Source organism: Mobula hypostoma, chromosome 3, assembly GCF_963921235.1.
Source record: "Mobula hypostoma chromosome 3, sMobHyp1.1, whole genome shotgun sequence".
Lineage (NCBI taxonomy): Eukaryota > Metazoa > Chordata > Chondrichthyes > Myliobatiformes > Myliobatidae > Mobula > Mobula hypostoma.
The window spans coordinates 217,842,534-217,859,242 of NC_086099.1; the positions used below are offsets into that span (position 1 = coordinate 217,842,534).

General features: G+C 43.6%; 1 protein-coding gene across 4 annotated transcripts in view; it reads left to right on the plus strand.

Moving 5' to 3' along the window:
• guk1a (guanylate kinase 1a) overlaps positions 1-16,709 on the plus strand; it is a 129,881-nt gene that overhangs the window by 90,343 nt on the left and 22,829 nt on the right. Inside the window, exon 1 of one of the 4 annotated variants that reach the window (XM_063044513.1) lies at positions 4,850-4,936. The exons of the other annotated variants lie outside the window; for them this stretch is intronic. The gene's annotated coding sequence lies outside the window, so the exon portion shown is untranslated. Of the gene's footprint in view, positions 1-4,849; positions 4,937-16,709 lie in introns of those variants that run through there. 4 annotated transcript variants of the gene reach the window in all.

Consider the following 16,709-nt stretch of genomic DNA (forward strand, 5'->3'; position numbering starts at 1 on the left):
GAACAGGGAGGATGACTAGAATGAGGGTAGGACTAATCAGGGATAAAAGAAGTGACGTGCCTGGAGGCAGAGGAGGTAGGGGAAGTCCTTACTGAATACTTTAGTATTCAGAAGTGAGAGGGACCTTGATGAACAGGAGGTCAGCGTAGAATAGACTAATGTGCTGGCACGTGTCGAGGTTAAGAAATTTTGGAATTTTTCAAAAACATTAAAATAGATAGGGCTAGATGGGCTAGATCCCAGGTTACTACAGGATGTGATTGCTGTGTCTTTGCTGATAATCATTGCATCCCCACTGGTCACAGGAGTAGTACCAGATGATTAGAGGGTGATAAATATTATTCCTATGTTCAGGAAAGGGAGTGCGGATAACCGTGGCAATTATAGACCAGTGTGTTTTACATCAGTGGTGGACAAACCATTAAAGAGGATTCATAGAGGCAGGATTTATAAGTGTTTAGAATAGTACAGCACAGTACAGGCCCTTCAGCCCACAATGTTGTGCTGACCTTCAAACCCTACCTCCCATATAAGCCCCCACCTTAAATTCCTCCATATACCTGTCTAGTAGTCTCTTAAACTTCACTAGTCTATCTGCCTCCACCACTGACTCAGGCAGTGCATTCCACGCACAAACCACTCTCTGAGTAAAAACCCTTCCTCTAATATCCCCCTTGAACTTCCCACCCCTTACCTTAAAGCCATGTCCTCTTGTATTGAGCAGTGGTGCCCTGGGGAAAAGGTGCTGGCTGTCCACTCGATCTATTCCTCTTATTATCTTGTACACCTCTATTATGTCTCCTCTCATCTTCCTTCTCTCCAAAGAGTAAAGCCCTAGCTCCCTTAATCTCTGATCATAATGCATACTCTCTAAATCAGGCAGCATCCTGGTAAATCTCCTCTGTACCCTTTCCAATGCTTCCACATCCTTCCTATAGTGAGGCGACTGGAACTGGACACAGTACTCCAAGTGTGGCCTAACCAGAGTTTTGTAGAGCTGCATCATTACATCGCGACTCTTAAACTCTATCCCTCGACTTATGAAAGCTAACACCCCATAAACTTTCTTAACTACCCTATCCACCTGTGAGGCAACTTTCAGGGATCTGTGGACATGTACCCCAAGATCCCTCTGCTCCTCCACACTACCAAGTATCCTGCCATTTACTTTGTACTCTGCCTTGGAGTTTGTCCTTCCAAAGTGTACCACCTCACACTTCTCCGGGTTGAAATCCATCTGCCACTTCTCAGCCCACTTCTGCATCCTATCAATGTCTCTCTGCAATCTTTGACAATCCTCTACACTATCTACAACACTACCAACCTTTGTGTCGTCTGCAAACTTGCCAACCCACCCTTCTACCCCCACATCCAGGTTGTTAATAAAAATCACGAAAAGTAGAGGTCCCAGAACAGATCCTTGTGGGACACCACTAGTCACAATCCTCCAATCTGAATGTACTCCCTCCACCACCACCCTCTGCCTTCTGCAGGCAAGCCAATTCTGAATCCACCTGGCCAAACTTCCCAGGATCCCATACCTTCTGACTTTCTGAATAAGCCTACCGCGTGGAACCTTGTCAAATGCCTTACTAAAATCCATATAGATCAAATCCAGTGCACTACCCTCATCTATATGCCTGGTCACCTCCTCAAAGAACAGGCTTGTTAGACACGATCTGCCCTTCACAAAGCCATGCTGACTGACCCTGATCAGACCACGATCCTCTAAATGCCTAGAGATCCTATGTCTAAGAATCTTTTCCCAACAACTTTTCCACCACAGACGTAAGGCTCACTGGTCTATAATTACTCGGACTATCCCTACTACCTTTTTTGAACAAGGGGACAACATTCGCCTCCCTCCAATCCTCCGGTACCATTCCCGTGGACAACAAGGACATAAAGATCCTAGCCAGAAGCTCAGCAATCTCTTCCCTCACCTCGTGGAGCAGCCTGGGGAATATTCCGTCGGGCCCTGGGGACTTATCTGTCCTAATGTATTTTAACAACTCCAGCACCTCCTCTCCCTTAATATCAACATGCTCCCGAACATCAACCTCTCTCATATTGTCCTCACCATCATCAAGTACCCTCTCATTGCTGAATACTGAAGAGAAGTATTCATTGAGGACCTCGCTCACTTCCACAGCCTCCAGGCACATCTTCCCACCTTTATCTCTAATTGGTCCTACCTTCACTCCTGTCATCCTTTTTTTCTTCACATAATTGAAGAATGCCTTGGGGTTTTCCTTTACCCTACTCGCCAAGGCCTTCTCATGCCCCCTTCTTGCTCTCCTCTGCCCCTTCGTAAGCTCCTTTCTTGCTTCCCTATATTCCTCAATAGACCCATCTGATCCTTGCTTCCTAAACCTCATGTATGCTGCCTTCTTCCACCTGACTAGATTTTCCACTTGTCACCCATGGTTCCTTCACACTACCATTCTTTATCTTCCTCACCAGGACAAATTTATCCTTAACATCCTGCAAGAGATCTCTAAACATCAACCACATGTCCATAGTGCATTTCCCTGCAAAAACATCATCCCAATTCACACCCGCAAGTTCTAGCCTTATAGCCTCATAATTTGCCCTTCCCCAATTAAAAATTTTCCTGTCCTCTCTGATTCTATCCTTTTCCATGATAATGCTAAAGGCCAGGGAGCGGTGGTCACTGTCCCCCAGATGCTCACCCACTGAGAGATCTGTGACCTGACCCGGTTCATTACCTAGTACTAGATCTAGTATGGCATTCCCCCTAGTCGGCCTGTCCACATACTGTGAGAGGAATCCGTCCTGGACATACTTAACAAACTCTGCCCCATCTAAACCCTTGGAACTAATCAGGTGCCAATCAATATTGGGGAAGTTAAAGTCACCCTTCATATCAACCCTGTTATTTTTGCACCTTTCCAAAATCTGCCTCCCAATCTGCTCCTCTGTATCTCTGCTGCTACCAGGGGGCCTATAGAATACCCCCAATAGAGTAACTGCTCCCTTCCTGTTCCTGACTTCCACCCATACTGACTCAAAAGAGGATCCTGCTACATTACCCACCCTTTCTGTAGCTGTAATAGTATCCCTGGCCAGTAATGCCACTCCTCCTCCCTTTTTTCTGCCCTTTCTATCCCTTTTAAAGCACTGAAATCCAGGAATATTGAGAATCTATTCCTGCTCTGGTGCCAGCCACGTCTCTGTAATGACCACTACATCATAATTCCATGTATGTATCCAAGCTCTCAGTTCATCACCTTTGTTCCTGATGCTTCTTGCATTGAAGTACAAACACTTTAGCGCTTCTACCTTATTGCCTTTACACCCTTTATTCCGCGTCTCTTTCCTCAAAGCCTCTCTATGTTAGATGTGGCTTTACTCCATGCACTTCTTTCACTGCTCTATCGCTCCAGGTCCCATCCCCCTTGCAAATTAGTTTAAACCCTCCCGAACCATGCTAGTAAACCTACCTGCAAGGATATTGCTCCCCCTCGAGTTCAGGTGCAACCCATCCAATCTGTACAGGTCCCACCTTCCCCAGAAGAGATCCCAATGATTTAAAAATCTAAAACCCTGCCCCCTGTACCAACTCCTCAGCTGCCATCTCCTCCAATTCTTACCATCACAATCATGTAGCACTGGCAGCAATCCTGAGAATGCCACCCTTAAGGTCTTGTTCAGCCTCCTGCCTAGTTCCCGAAACTCACGCTTCAGGACCTCATCCCTCTTCCTGCCGTTGGTGCCAACATGTATCACAACTTCTGGTTGCTTTCCCTCTCGTACCAGGATGTCGTGCACCCGGTCAGAGACATCTTGGACCCTGGCACTTGGGAGGCAACAAACCATGGGGGTGTCCTTCTCACGTCTACAAAATCTCCTGTCTGCTCTCCGGACCATAGATAAAATTAATGAATAAAATTCGTGAACAATCATTCATAGTTGTTTAGTTTGCTTTCTACAGTTTAAATTGTTCCCATTCTGGGCCAAGTTGGTTGGGAATGCATTGGCATTCATCACCTTGTTAAAAGCATGTGTCAATTTAATCAGCAACCCTAACTTTCTGTGTCGTGAAAATAACATACAAATCCAACGTGATCATAAAAAGCATAGACAAAGATATAATGTGTGTGAAGCTGGGCTGGATAGTATAATTTGAGCAGCATGTTCTAGTTATGTAAAACTTGCAGTGTATATCTCTGTCTCTTGAATTTGCTGGCTTGTTCTGTCCTAATGGCATCTATCATTATTTGCATACTTGGTTCTCATTAGGAATTTGATCTGATTGCATTTGACTTTTGGATATTGGCACTGCAGTGTCTACCTAACACATTATAGGAATTTATTCCTTTATATGTAACTAAATAGTTAACTGTTTGAGATTTTTAAATAGACCAAAAGACTGCTTTCTAAATTTAAAATTTCTGCACTAGTCATTCATTGAGCAATCTCTTAATGCAAAGCAGAGATTGGGATTTTTTTGGGAACATAATTTATTTGCAAGGATTACTTTGAAATCCCAGTATAGCTACAGTACTCTAGACTCAAGTGTAGGGTTCAGGAGTGGATTGCATACTTAAATGAAAAATAACTAAAAATATTTTTTCATAATTACATGGTTAGTGATTGCTAGTTGGGGAGGGGTTGGAGAAGAATAAGATGGAACTATAAAGCTTTTGAATGCAAATTGAAGTTGCACTAAATTTAACATGGACTAATGTAGAATATACCAAGCCTTCCTCTAAATGGAATTAACCTTCTGTACTAGTAGATTAGCCAATTATCCTGTAGGAAGCTTTAGATTTGTCCACGTGAGTAACTTGAGCGTAATTATTTTAGTCTGGTCAAGTGCTGTGCCACCACCTGAACTCAGTGCTGCTGGTGCTTAGAGAGCTTGAACTGAAGTCGGAGGCTGTGATTCAGCAGGAACTAAACAAGATAAATGGTAAGTAACCTGCATCATTGACTAGAGAGAGCAGGCAAATATTGGGAGTGGGTTCTCAGCTTGATATTCTGTAATGTTCACTCTTGCATAATGTTCACTCTTAAATGGCAAGACGCTAATATTTCAGCAACTTTGATAAGAATTTCTTTTTATAATGTATTTTTTCTCTGTCCATTTTGTCTATTATTAATTGAAATATGTTAATTCCCTTCTGTGAGAGCCATGGAATTGAGATCTTCAGCATTATCTTTTAAATGTTTACTCTGTTAATTGCTTGTGGTCTTGATGAGCACTGCAAACTCAACATAAAATTAAACTGAACATGTGAAATTCTTTACTCCATTTGGCAGCAATTGGCATTTTCAATTCGTCGTCTTTACATTCATGATTTTGTCTTGGCCAGGAAATAGTATGGAATAAACCTAAGTTTTTAATAAAATTCAGAAATTACAGATACTGGAAATTGAAAATAAAAACACAAAATGCTAGAAAGACAGTAATAGAAAGATAGAGTTAACATTTCAGGTTAAAGGCATCTTTAATTTTACTTAAAGTATGCACTACAGGGGTCAAGGGCAGCTACTATCCTGCTGTTAGGTTATTGAACGGTTCCCTAGTACAATAACCTCTTCACCTCACTATCTCTGATTATGATCTTGCACCTTAATATTTACCTACACTGCACTTTGCCTGTCTCTGTAGCTGTTACACTTCATAGCGCATTCTTTGTTCTACTTCAGTGAACTGTGCAATGATTTGATTAACAGTATGCAAGACGAGCTTTCCACTGTATATTGATACATGTGACAATAATATTCCAATTCTAAATTTTTAATGTTTAGTGAAGAGGCTATGATTAGCTAATGTGGTGAGGCATACTTAACTGGTGCACTTGTGGACAAAATTTAACACTGAGTGACATAAAGATACAGTGGCACGCAGAGGTTTGGGCACCCTGGTCAAAATTTCTGTTAATGTGAATAGCTAAGCGAGTAAAAGATGAACTGATTTCCAAAAGGCATAAAGTTAAAGATGACACATTTCTTTAATATCTTAAGGAAGAAAACTTTTTTTATTTTCATCTTTTACAGTTTCAAAATAACAAAAAAGGAAAAGGGCCCGAAGCAAAAGTATGGGCACCCTGCATGGCAATACTTAGTTGTAGCCAACTAAGAGTCTTTCAATTCTTGTTTGGGAGACTTTCGCCCATTCTTCCTTGCAAAAGGCTTCTAGTTCTGTGAGATTCTTGAGCCATCTTGCATGCACTGCTCTTTTGAGGTCTATCCACAGATTCTCGATGATGTTTAGGTCAGGGGACTGTGAGGGCCATGGCAAAACCTTCAGCTTGCGCCTCTTGAGGTAGTCCATTGTGGATTTTGAGGTGTGTTTAGGTTCATTACCTGTTGTCGAAGCCATCCTCTTTTCATCTTCGGCTTTTTTACAGACAGTGTGGTGTTTGCTTCCAGAATTTACTGGTATTTAGTTGAATTCATTCTTCCCTCGACCAGTAAATGTTCCCTGTGCCACTGGCTGCAACACAAGCCCAAAGCATGATCGATCCACCCCTGTGCTTAACAGGTAGAGAGGGGTTCTTTTCATGAAATTCTGCACCCTTTTTTCTCCAAACATACCTTTGCGCATTGTGGCCAGAAAGTTCTATTTTAAATTCATCATTCCACAGGACTTCTTTCCAAAATGCATCAGGCTTGTCCAGATGTTCCTTTGAACCTTTTGAATAGAACTTTTTTCCGTAACAGGAAGTTTGACCGGGGTGCCCAAACTTTTGCATGCCACTGTATTAGAATAGTGACCAAAACCATGGGCAGATTTTACACTTATTAGAAAGGCAATCCAGACCTTGGAGGTGAGGTAATTGAAGCTGAGGGTCTATTGTTCCACCATGTCTGTGCTGACCATGATGCTGATCTAACTAATGTGCCCGAACATGGTCTGTAACCCTCTACTCTTTGTTCATGTGTCTTCCTAAATGTGCCTTAAATATTAATATCTTATCTGCTTTTACCACCTTCCGTGGAAGTGTGTTCTAGACACTTGCCACTCACTGCTCACTGTGTGTGTGTGTGTGTGTGTGTGTGTGTGTGTGTGTGTGTGTGTGTGTGTGTGTTTGTGTTTAAAAATAAAACTTGTATTGTAAAACTCCTTTAAATATTGCCCCTGTAGTATTTGGCATCCTCATCCTAAGGAAGAGACAACTTACCTTAACCATCATATAGAAACGTAGAAAACCCACAGCACAATACAGGCCCTTTGGCCCACAAAGTTGTGCCGAACATGTCCCTACCTTAGAAATTACTAGGCTTACCTATAGCCCTCTATTTTACTAAGCTCCATGTACCTATCTAAATGTCTCTTAAAAGACCCTATCGTATCCGCCTCCACCACCGTTGCTGGCAGCCCATTCCACACACTCACCACTCTGAGTAAAAAAACTTACCCCTGACATCTCTTCTGTACCTACTCCCCAGCACCTTAAACCTGTGTCCTCTTGTGGCAACCATTTCAGCCCTGGGAAAAAGCCTCCGACTATCATATGCCTCTTGTATACTTCTATCAAGTTGATCATTCTCTGGCCAAACTCCCCTTATAACTAATATCCTCTAATTAAGACAACATCTTGATGAACTTCTGCACCCTTTCCAATTCCTCACATCTTTCCCAAGGTGTGAATTGCATGCATTACTTCAACTGTGACCTAACAAATGTTTTGTACAGCTCCAACATGACTCCCAGTTTTTGTATTCAGCACCCTGACAGATGAAGGCAGCCATGTCAGATATTTCCTTTACCAGTCTATCCACTTCTCTCACCACTTTCTGGGAAATATAGACTTGCAGCTCAAGATTGTATAATTTCGTTTTGCATTTGACCTCCCAAAATGTATCACATCTGACTTGTCTGGATCAAACCCCATCTGCCATTTCTCTGCCCTGTTTTCCAATTGACCTATATCCTGTTGCACCCTTTGACAACTTTCAAACGTTGATTTATTATCAAAGAATACACTCTGAAATTCTTCTCCAGATAGCCATGAAAACCAAAAAAGAAAAGAAAGGCATCAAGATCATCAATCCCCAAATCCCTCCTCCCCACACAAAAAAAATGAACGAAGACAGAACAGGCACATCAACCCCTAAATTCCCATCTCCCACACACGCACAAAAAAACATAATATAAAAAAACCCATAAGACTATTTAAAAAAAATGTCCACAGTCCAAGTCCCCATCCAAAGCGCAGAAAACCGAGGTAATATCCTCCCTCTCCATATCAGAGTGATCTTACCAGCGATTAAAAAGGCAGTCTTCCCTCTCCGGCAACAGAGTGATTTTCCCCCAGCAATTTTAAAAAGGCAAGCAGCCGGCGTTTCAATCTCTCTCGTTGTTTTAATCATTGAAATGGAGTCGAATATCGGCTTGCAACCTTCTTGCCAAGAGGTTTCCACACTCTGCCTCTGCCTCCTGGGATCCCTTCAGACTGCAGAGTGCTGAAACACCCGAACGATTTTCAATCTGTCTCAGTCTCCAACAGTTCCAGAATCACATTCAAGACGAAAAACAAACATAAAAGAAGTGAAATATATAGTTTCATGATCTATCCAGAAGATGTTGACTGAAGGAGCATTGTACACAGGTGCCATCTTGACCAGAAAATCACAGGTTTTACTCCACAACTCCACCCCTTTTTGTCTGTAAACCTATCACCTATGTTTTCATCCCAATTGGGGACCCCAGCCCTGATCATTGTGGAACACAGACCTCCATTTAGAAAAACCACCCTCCACCACTATCTTCCATGGTCTTCTATGGCCATGCCAATTTTGTATCCAACTTTTCAACTTGCCTACCATGCTTTACAAAATTCGGTGAATGTGTCTAAGCTCAGTGGACAACTGCCCTCTCCATATCAATTAACTTTGTCAACTCAAAAAACCAAATAGATTGTGAGGCAGGATCGCCACCTTACAAAGCCATGCTGACGATCCCTGACCTAGAACCATAGAATCATAGAAATCTGCAGCACATTACAGGCCCTTCAACCCACAATATTGGCTCAACCATACTCTAGAAACTGCCTAGAATTACCATATCGCTAGTCCTCTCTTTTTCTAAGATGCATGTACCTATCTAAGAGTCTCTTAAAAGACCCTATTTTATCTGCCTCTGCTACCGTCACCGGCAATGCATTCTACATACCCACCACTCTCTGTGTTTAAAAACAAAACACTTAACCTCTAACCTCCCCCTTGTATCAACTTCCAAGCACGTTAAAACTATGCCCCCTCATGTTAGCCATTTCAGCCCTGGGAAGAAGCCTGGCTGTCCACACAAACAATGCCTTTCAATGGAACTTTGATAAATCCATGCTTTCCAAAAATGAGTAGACCCTATCCATAAAAATCCTGTCCAAAATTTCTCTAACACTAATGCAGAGATCGCCGGCCTATAGTTTCCTGGGTTATCTCTGTTGTCTTTTGTGAACAAAGGTACAACATTGGCTTTTTTCACCATTCTTTTGGGAGTTGTGCCTAAAGAAGATGTAAAGATCTCTTTCAAAGCCCCAGCAATCTCTTGCCTCCTTCAGTATCTGGGGATAGATTCCATCAGGTACTTGGGACTTAACATAGAAAATAGGTGCAGGAGTAGGCCATTCGGCCCTTCGAGCCGCACCGCCATTCAGTATGATCATGGCTGATCATCCAACTCAGAACCCTGCACCTGCCTTCTCTCCATACCCCCTGATCCCTTTAGCCACAAGGGCCATATCTAATTCCCTCTTAAATATAGCCAATGAACTGGCCTCAACTGTTTCCTGTGGCAGAGAATTCCACAGATTCACCACTCTCTGTATGAAGAAGTTTTTCCTCATCTCGGTCCTAAAAGGCTTCCCCTTTATCTTTAAAATGTGACCCCTCGTTCTGGACTTCCCCAACATCGGGAACAATCTTCCTGCATGTAGCCTGTCCAATCCCTTTAGAATTTTATACGTTTCAATAAGATCCCCCCCTCAGTCTTCTAAATTCCAGTGAGTATAAGCCTAGTTGATCCAGTCTTTAATCATATGAAAGTCCTGCCATCCCTGGAATCAATCTGGTGAATCTTTTTTGTACTCCCTCTATGGCAAGAATGTCTTTCCTCAGATTAGGGGACCAGAACTGCACACAATACTCCAGGTGTGGTCTCACCAAGGCCTTGTACAACTGCAGTAGAACTTCCCTGCTCCTGTATTCGAATCCTCTTGCTATGAATGCCAGCATACCATTCGCCTTTTTCACCGCCTGCTGTACCTGCATGCCCACTTTCAATGACTGGTGTACAATGACACCCAGGTCTCGTTGCACCTCCCCTTTTCCTAATCGGCCACCATTCAGATAATAATCTGTTTTCCTGTTTTTGCCACCAAAGTGGATAACCTCACATTTATCCACATTAAATTGCATCTGCGATGAATTTGCCCACTCACCTAACCTATCCAAGTCACTCTGCATCCTCTTAGCATCCTCCTCACAGCTAACACTGCCGCCCAGCTTCGTGTCATCCGCAAATTTGGAGATGCTGCATTTAATTCCCTCATCTAAGTCATTAATATATATTGTAAACAACTGGGGTCCCAGCACTGAGCCTTGTGGTACCCCACTAGTCACTGCCTGCCATTCTGAAAAGGTCCGTTTATTCCCACTCTTTGCTTCCTGTCTGCCAACCAATTCTCTATCCACATCAATACCTTACCCCCAATACCGTGTGCTTTAAGTTTGTACACCAATCTCCTGTGTGGGACCTTGTCAAAAGCCTTTTGAAAATCCAAATATACCACATCCACTGGTTCTCCCCTTTCCACTCTACTAGTTACATCCTCAAAAAATTCTGAGATTCGTCAGACATGATTTTTCTTTCACAAATCCATGCTGACTTTAACCACCTTAATGTCTTACTAGGTGCCAAACTGCATTTCCTTTGTAATATCAACATGCCTTAGAATATCAATTATTGGGGAGAGGTGGGTATATTGGAAAAGGAAGAACAGCAGGAGCTAGGACTAGTGGATATGGTGTTTCACTTCACAACTAAAAATATCTATCTTGTGGCTATGGGTCACAAGAATTTGTCATGTGAAGTTGTAATCCACTTATTTATTCTTGTTGTCTACTCTAAGATCCCTAATCAAGTTTAGAAGTAGTGAGCTGGGAATAGGGATTATATTGACTCACATGATATTGCCACTGTCTTCAAATTCAACTACAACCTCTTGTAAACTTGCACAAATAAAATCTTTGAAATTGTAACCTGAAGGATTAAAAAGTCAAAATGTTTCAATAGGATTTTATTTAACTTGAAGGAAGGTGTGGTGATGTGCCTGAAAATATGGCAGTTGGACATGTGGGTGAAGGGCCAAGGAATTCATGAGCTACTGAGGTAGTGTGACTAAGGCTGTAAATGATTCTGGATTATAATAACTAATTGATGGGTTTTAGTGAATGCTTCAGTTATGTTTCAGGTTGAGGTATTGCGTATCTGCTGGAGCAGTCTGAGGAACTGAAAAGGAGTGATTATTTGTCTATCTAGGTACTATATCTGATGTGGATGTTGGTGACCATGGTTTTCCATATAGATCTATCCTTCGTTCTTTGGATGACTTCCATTTCCTCGATGTGTAACCACCTGGCTAGGCTTTTGATGTACATAAGCCGAGGTCTTCCCGTAGGTTTGATCCCCTCGATCTTACCAGAGAGCATGAGTTTTTCTAGCTCATCGTTCCGCATGATGTGTCCTAGGAATCTGAGTTGTCTTTCTCTTATTGTTGGTATGAGTGATCGAACTGCTTGGGCTCTTCTGAGAACTTCTTCATTTGATGTGTGTGTGGTCCATGACATTTTTAACATTCTCCTGTAGAACCATAATTCAGCTGCTTCTAGTCTCTTTTCCATTACTGTGGAAATGGTCCAGCATTCACTTCCATAAGTCAGGATAGAATAAATGTAGCACCGCAGTATTCTGTTTTTAGTGTACGTGCTCATCTTTCTGTCTGTTAATATGGTCTTCATTTTTCGGAAAGCTTCTTTTGCCATTGCTATTCTGTATTTGATATCTGTGTCGCACCTGCCATTACTTGTTATTAGGCTGCCAAGATATTTGAATTTGTAGACTTGTTTGATGTTTGTATTTCCAATCTTGATCACACATTGTGGGATGTTTGTCTTTCTGGAGATGACCATGCTTTCTGTCTTAGTCTTGATTGAGAGGCCTCTGCGATTACTTTCTGCTGCCACTATAGTGAGTAGTTCTTGAAGTTTTGTTTCTGAGTCGGCTATTAGTACGATGTCATCAGCATATCTGATGTTATTTATATTATGACCTCCAATTGTGAATCCTTTGATGTCTTTGATACTTCTCAAGATATTTTCACTATACAGGTTGAATAAGTTTGGTGAAAAGACACAACCTTGCCTGACTCCTCTCATGATATTCACATACTCACTCACTTCTCCTTCTATTCTGATGGATGCTGCCTGGTCCCAGTATAAGTTTCTTAAGAAACGTATATCTTTCCCATCTATGTCAAGACCTTGAATCATATCCAGAAGATCTTGCTGTCTGACAGTGTCAAAAGTGATTATTTACTGTTTATTTACTTGGAGTAAATAAATCTTATTTCCTGTCTCAATGCACTTGTTATATATTCATAAAGTAATACAAAATGGAAACATGCCCTTCAGCCCAACTCATCCATGTTGACCAAGGTAGCCATCTAAGGGTATTATTTGCTTGCACTTGACCAATATTCCTCAGTCTTTCACGTATATATAGCTAGGGTGCCTGAGACTTTTGCACAGTACTGTATATTGATTAAAATGGGAAGATGTTTGGGGAAACAGAAATAAGACTATGTAGCAACACACACAAAAAATGCTGGTGAACGCAGCAGGCCAGCCAGCATCTAAAGGAAGAGGTACAGTTGACGTTTCAGGCTGAGATCCTTCGTTGGGACTAACTGAAAGAAGAGGTAGTGAGAGATTTGAGAGGGGGAGGGGGAGATCCGAAATGATAGGAGAAGACAGGAGGGGGAGGGATGGAGCCAAGAGTTGGACAGGTGATTGGCAAAAGGGGTACGAGGCTGGAGAAGGGAGAGGATCATGGGACGGGAGGCCTAGGGAGAAAGGGGGAGGGGAGCCCAGAGCATGGGCAAAGAGTATAGTGAGAGGGACAGAGGGAGAAAAAAAAAGAGGGAGAATTAAAAAAAAAATAACGAATGGGGTACGAAGGGGAGGTGGGGCATTAATGGAAGTTAGAGAAGTCAATGTTCATGCCATCAGGTTAAGTTCCCTGGCCCCCACCACTTTATTTTCACCATGGATGTCCAGTCCCTATATACCTCCATCCCCTACCAGGAAAGTCTCAAAGCTCTCTGCTTCTTTTTGGATTCCAGACCTAACCAGTTCCTCTCTACCACCACTCTGCTCCATCTAGCGGAATTAGTCCTTACTCTTAATAATTTCTCCTTTGGCTCCTCCCACTTCCTCCAAACTACAGGTGTAGCCATGGGCACCCGTATGGGTCCCAGCTACGCCTGCCTTTTTTGCTGGCCTTGTGGAACAATCCATGGTCCAAGCCTATACTGGTATCTGTCCCCCACTTTTCCTTCGCTACATCGACGACTGCATTGGCGCTGCTTCCTGCATGCATGCTGAGCTCGTTGACTTCATTAACTTTGCCTCCAACTTTCACCCTGCCCTCAAGTTTACCTGGTCCATTTCCGACACCTCCCTCTCCTTTCTTGATCTTTCTGTCTCTGTCTCTAGAGGCAGCTTATCTACTGATGTCTACTATAAGCCTATGGACTCTCACAGCTACCTGGACTATTCCTGTTCCCACCCTGTCTCTTGCAAAAATGCCATCCCCTTCTCGCAATTCCTCTGTCTCCGCCACATCCACTCTCAGGATGAGGCTTTTCATTCCAGGATGAGGGAGATGTCCTTTCTTAAAGAAGGGGGCTTCCCTTCCTCCACCATCAACTCTGCTCTCAAACACATCTCTCCCATTTCACGCACATTTGCTCTCACCCCATCCTCCCACTACCTCACTAGGAATAGGGTTCTCCTTGTCCTCACCTACCACCCCACCAGCCTCCGGATCCAACATATAATTCTCCGTAACTTCCGCCACCTCCAACGAGATCCCACCACCAAGCACATCTTTCCCTCCACCCCCCTCTGCTTTCCGCAGGGATCGCTCCCTACATGACTCCCTTGTCCACTCGTCCACCCACCCCCATCCCTTCCCACCGATCTCCCTCCCAGCACTTACCCTTGTAAGCAGAACAAGTGCTACACATGCCCTTACACTTCCTCCCTTACCACCATTCAGGGCCCCAGACAGTCCTTCCAGGTGAGGCGACACTTCACCTGTGAGTTAGTTGGGGTAATATACTGCATCCAGTGCTCCCGATGCGGTCTGTATATTGGCAAGACCTGACACACGTTGGGAGACCGTTTCGCTGAACACCTATGCTCTGACCGCCAGAGAAAGCAGGATCTCCCAGTGGCCACACATTTTAATTCCACGTCCCATTCCCATTCTGATATGTTTATCCACGGCCTCCTCTACTGTAAAGATGAAGCCACAGTCAGGTTGGAGGAACAGCACCTTGTATTCCGTCTGGGTAGCCTCCAACCTGATGGCACGAACATTGACTTCTCTAACTTCCGTTAATGCCCCACCTCCCCTTCGTACCCCATCCCTTATTTATTTATTTAATATATTTTTTATTTTTCCCCCTTTTCTTTTCTCTCTCTCTTTTTTTCTCCCTCTGTCCCTCTCACTAAACTTTTTGCCTGGTCTCCACCCTCTGGGCTCCCCTCCCCCCTTCTCTTTCTCCCCAGGCTTCCCGTCCCATGATCCTCTCCCTTCTCCAGCTCTTAGATCTACCCCTCCCCTCCTGTCTTCTCCTATCATTTCGGATCTCCCCCTTCGCCCTCCCACTTTCAAATCTCTTACTAGCTCTTCTTCCAGTTAGTCCTGACGAAGGGTCCAGGCTCGAAACTTCGACTGTACCTCTTCCTATAGATGCTGCCTGGCCTGCTGCGTTCCACCAGCATTTTTTGTGTGTGTTGCTTTTTTTTCTCTCTTTTTCTCCCTCTGTCCCTCTCACTATACTCCTTGCCCATCCTCTGGGCTTCCCTACCCCCCCCCTTCTTTCTCCCTAGGCCTCTCATCCCATGATCCTCTCCGTTCTTCAGCCTCGTATCCCTTTTGCCAATCGCCTGTCCAGCTCTTGGCTCCATCCCTCCCCCTCCTGTCTTCTCCCATCATTTTGGATTTCCCCCTCCCCCTCCCACTTTCAAATCTCTTACTATCTCTTCTTTCAGTTAGTCCTGACAAAGGGTCCCGGCCCCAAATGTCAGCTGTACCTCTTCCTATAGATGCTGCCTGGCCTGCTGCGTTCACCAGCATTTTTTGTGTGTGTTGCTTGAATTCCCAGTATCTGCAGATTTCCTCGTGTAAGACTATGTAGCATTGTATTGGCTCAGTACTTCATTTGTTAAGTGCTGTGTCATATGATGTGGGTAATCATGGTCTATCCATGACCATGATTATTCTTTGCAATTTTTTCTACAGAAGTGGTTTGCCATTGCCTTTTGGACAGTATCTTACAAGATGTGTGACCCAAGCCATTATAGTCATGGTAGTCATAGTAATACTTTATTGATCCTGAGGGAAATTGGTTTTCGTTACATTTGCACCATAAATAATAAATAGTAATAGAACCATAAATAGTTAAATAGTAATATGTAAATTATGCCAGTAAATTTTGAAATAAGTCCAGGACCAGCCTATCGGCTCAGGGTGTCTAACCCTCCAAGGGAGGAGTTGTAAAGTTTGATGGCCACAGGCAGGAATGACTTCCTATGACGCTCAGTGCTGCATCTCAGTGGAATGAGTCTCTGGCTGAATGTACTCCTGTGCCCACCCAGTAAATTATGTAGTGGATGGGAGACATTGACCAAGATGGCATGCAACTTAGACAGCATCCTCTTTTCAGACACCACCGTGAGAGAGTCCAGTTCCATCCCCACAACATCACTGGCCTTACCAATGAGTTTTATTGATTCTGTTGGTGTCTGCCACCCTCAGCCTGCTGCCCCAGCACACAACAGCAAACGTGATAGCACTGACCACCACAGACTCGTAGACCATCCTCAGCATCGTCCAGCAGATGTTAAAGGACCTCAGTCTCCTCAGGAAATAGAGACAGCTCTGACCCTTCTTGTAGACAGCCTCAGTGTTCTTAGACCAGTCCAGTTTATTGTCAATTCGTATCCCCAGGTATTTGTAATCCTCCACCATGTCCACACTGACCCTGTGGATGGAAACAGGGGTCACCGGAACCTTAGCTCTCCTCAGGTCTACCACCAGCTCCTTAGTCTTTTTCACATTAAGCTGCAGATAATTCTGCTCACACCATGTGACAAAGTTTCCTACCGTAGCCCTGTGCTCAGCCTCATCTCCCTTGTTGATGCATCCAACTGTGGCAGAGTCATCCGAAAACTTCTGAAGATGACAAGACTCTGGGCATTATCAATGCCTTTCAGGAATTGTCTGCCTGGCGTCAGTGGTTGCATAACCAGGAGCTATGAGATGCAGCAGCTGCTTATACGACTATCCACTACCTGCTTCTGTAGCTTCACGTGACCCTGATCGGAGGTCTAAGCAGATCTGTACTTTGCCCAAGGGTGATCTGCAGACTGGCAGAGGGAAGGAG